Genomic DNA, 4,517 nt, shown 5'->3' on the forward strand with positions numbered 1-4,517 from the left:
AGCCTAACTGCATTATGAGAAGAGAAAGAATATTTTAATAACCATTCCCCCTTTCCCCATGTATAATGGCTTTGTCTTTATTAATTTGATTAAAATGTCTTTAAAGTCCAATTGTGTTTCCAGCACGGGGATAAGAAAACTCTGAGACTGAAAGCAGAGTTTAAGTACTGATGCTGAAGTGATGCAGAATTAAGAAAAGACAGTTGTGAACTGGAATTAGTCTGGAGAGTTTTACAAAGGAGTCAGGTCAACTTTGGGTCTTGAAGGCAGGGTAGGTTTTACATTTGATCTGAGAATAGGTAAATAGCCATTAACGGTTCTTAAGAAGGGAGTGGTGTGCTAGAAATATGGTATCTGGGAAATTATCTGTAGATGCCCTACCAGAATTGAGATCCTTGACCAGACTTCGAACTACTTAGGGTATAGAGATGTGCTTTTTAAACTTTGTATTGAACCATAGTTTCTAGCATATACTAGGTCCTAAAAGATTATTCACTGGATGAGATTGGGGAGGATGTTGAATCTGGAAGTGTTATAAGGTAGAAACCCAATGAGGATTGCTTGTTTCACTGGCTTCCACATATTGCCATGCCATGCTGTGATGTGGACAGCTCCAGGATCCTCATTGGCTGGGGAGGATGCTGGAGGTGAGATGGGTCCACATTTCAAATCCTGTAGTTGCAGCTTAGACTGGAAGGCAGAGCACCGTGCATTCTATGAGGGCTTGATGTGATGGAACATGGCCTTGAAGCCAACAGACATGCCAAGCACACAAACTTACTCACATGCTAACCCCCTATCCCGAGTTCATAATTACAACATAATTCAATCTGAAGTTTTCTCCCATAAGGAATTAGTATTCTATTTAGTAGCCACCCAGATTCTAAACAGTGAAAGCTAAACATCAAGAGCTTGATTGAATGACCCACCTGGAATTGTTTATACTTCATTAATGCTTTTCATAAATCATGAGTTTGACAGGTTACTGGCATGGACTTTCCAAATCTCATAATTGTGTTTTGTTTTTCCCTTGCTTCATCAGTTTCCTTTCACAGGCTGACAGCTTAGAAAATGTTACTAGAACTACCAGCTACTGCAGTGACCACTTCTGGTGTGAGCATCTACTGTATTCCCAGAACAGCTGTAGAGGTCTGAAGGCTTGGACTGTATGTAGTCTCGGCTTGGCCATGTTTTAGCTGGGAGTCCTGGGCAGATCTCTGCCCTCAGATCTGTTAAAAAAAAAAGATGAAAGATGTGATGGTAATTATTTCATAAGACTGTTAAGAATGACATGAGATAATGTAGGTAAAGAATCTGGTGCACTGTCATGCAGTAAGTGCTGAATAAAGCTAGTAATTGTAGTTCTTCTATTGGTAAACCTCAAGAAGATGAGCATCCAGAGGCTGAAGTGAATGCAAATGACCAGCACCTAAATTATAGGGGGACAGCTATTACCTTCATGTCTGTCTATAATAGGTGAGTTTGAGAAAATAAGATCTTGCATCAATCTAGATCATTATCTGGATTCTTTATCGGACTCGATCATGAAGCCAACCCAAGATTATGGGCTTTAATGGAGGTGTGTAGAGCATTGGTATTTCCTACCACTAGATTATAATCTCTATAAAAGGTTTGTTTTTGCATTCTCAGAACCTAGAATAGTGGCACTCAACACATCAACAGGCTTTTAATAACTCTTTGTTTAAAGGATGAATGGATAGAGAAACAAGGCAACATAGAAGGTAATTCCATCATTTATATAATGCTTTTCTATACACATACGATATAAATATATACTTTACCACATATATATATACTTATCTATATATGCATATATTTTCTGATTATAAAAGTAACATATATTTTTTGTAAAAAATTAAATGATACCAAAATATAGAAAGAAAAAAAGTCCCTGGAATTCCACCTTCAGAGTTAACTATTGTTATTGAGCTTGGTATCTATTTTTCTTGATTTAAAAATTGTCTATGCTAATGTACAGGCACTTAACAAAAATGGGCTCATACTCATTTTTAAATTTAGCTGTATCTTAAGGCCCTTTGTCATCTCACTTCATGTAGATCTACATTTCTTTCTAAGGATTGCACAGTTTCTATCATGTGATTTCATCATGCATTATCTATCCATTCTCCTCTTGATGGAATTTATATTTGTTATAACTTTTTTCACTACACTAATATAATATTTCAAGAAATGTTCAAGTACATATCTTTGCCTTCTTGGGAAAATAGTTCTATTGGAAAAATCCCTAAGAGTGGAATTGCTAAATGAAAAAATGTGCACATTAAAAATTTTGATGTTATGCTTTGCTTTTACAACTTCTTTGGAATTTGAAAACATTGTTTGTGCCAGCCCTGCAGTGCCCCTACCCAGACAACACGATTAGCTCTTTACCTTAGTGCTCTTTCATTTAAACAATAAAAAATGGTACTGAAGGTGGGTTCATGAAATGTTTGTGGATTGTAACTGAAGGTAGTTCTTTTACCTGGCAGCTCAATCTCTCTGACAAAGTAGACAGCTTTATGGGGTGGATACATATGGAGGCATGAGGAAGGAAGAGATGCCCACTTAGGCATCAAAATAAATAAATAAACAAGATGATGAATGAAAGAGCAAATATTTCCTCTATGTGCTCAGCCAAGATGTGGTGACAGGTTTGGACAGCGTGTCGGTATCAGAGTTGGGAAATGGAAAAAGCATGCTCCATTTGTGGGGCAATATCATTATAAATGGAGCCATATCCCCCTCAGCATCCTTTTCCTATGTGCCCCTAACCCCCAGCCCAAGATTGTAAAGTTTTATGTCTGGAAGGATAAACACTTCTGCAAAATAATTACCAAACTGAACAATGGAGACTTCCTTACTGCAGTGGAGATGGAGGAAGGGCTGGAATCGGGATGGCTTTGTGGTGCTGGCAGGGATTTTCAGGGTGATTTAGTGTGGATTGATCTGCAGTTTATTCTGCAGCCATTGTTTGTAATGTGCTTTGCCAGCTCATGTACCCTAAGCCTTAATTGTTCTAAATTAAACTATAGGGACCAGACAGCACACATTTCAATCAGAACGACAAAATATTGCACCAAATTCCACAGGGATACATCAGCCCTTGCTAGGATGGGCTTGTACTCAAGGGAAGAGGGAAAAAAGTGCTCAGGAGAGCATTGGATAAAATTGAATAGGTTCTGTTCTATTTGTATACAAGGTAAAACCCAATTGTGCTACCTCAATCTGTGTGTATGTATATTTGAATAATCAAAGACAATACAATTGTTTGCAATGTGATAATTATCTAAATATTAAGGAAATGTAAGTAACCCTGAGTTGAATTGCTCTGTATTTTGTTCATTAGCCTTGAGTTTTAAAAATGAGTTGAAATGATACCTGACTTGGGCAATGTTCTGATTTGGCTGGAAAAGCTGCAGGGAATTCTCATGGCTTGTTTAAATACACAGAAGCCCAGTTTCTTCTGGTAAGAGATTGCTCATTAAAAAAAATTATTCCTTGTCAGGATGTACTATTTTAAGTCAAGGTGGAGCCTGGGAAATGACCCAAAGCCCGGACAAACAATATAGGCCATAGCATTTCTTATTGACTTTAAGAGAGTGACATAATTTTTCACTTTATCCTCTTCTCAAAATGTCAAAAGAATCACAACTTTTTACCTATTACATTCTGTCTCAATTCATTTTTTACGTTTAAAAATGTAAAAAATGGTAATGTAGCACACACGCAAATATCCAAATGTATATCTAGGGAGCTATACATAGCCAGGAGGGGACCCAAATCAAGAAGTTAAGAGAAAAGAGATTGTGTAAGATCTGAGGAAAACACAAAAATGAACCTGAGCCACTTCTGGGTCACAGAAGTAGCTAATTCTACTTCCCCTATACTCTGCAAACCCAAAGATAACCACTATTAATTTTCCACTGCTTTCCTCTAGCGTGTGTGTGTTTTACGTAAATGGGATTATACTTTGCATGCTATCTTGTTCCTTGCTTTTAAAACTTAACAGCATCATTTTCCAACTTAACATACCCATAAGCCCCTTTTCCAGAAGTAACTCTGACATATTCTTTCTAATGGTTATGTAATATTCCACTCAGTGGATGCCTGATAATTGATATCATCCTCTATTGATGAGCATTTGGGTTATTTATAACTTTTACTACTAGAATTGTTTTATAATTTTATAAACATGTTTATTTACAGGATAAATTCTAGCAGTGGTATTAACTGTCAAAAGATGATCACAACATTGTGTTTTTTTCCCCCCATCCAGTTATGCTTGTACTACTTATTAAATATACTCTACTTTTTCCACTGGGGGTGAAAAAAAGATGCTCACAATTATTATGCTAGATATTTTCAAATAAGTGTACACCAATTTATACATGCCTGGTAAGAATACATGAGAGTTCTTTTTTGCCCAGAAAGTCACTTAATTGGAAAAACGGATGCATTTAGGGTGAAATGGAGACTTAAATATCTATATTTACTTT

This window comes from Pongo abelii, chromosome 16 (assembly GCF_028885655.2).
Source record: "Pongo abelii isolate AG06213 chromosome 16, NHGRI_mPonAbe1-v2.0_pri, whole genome shotgun sequence".
Classification (NCBI taxonomy): Eukaryota; Metazoa; Chordata; class Mammalia; order Primates; family Hominidae; genus Pongo; species Pongo abelii.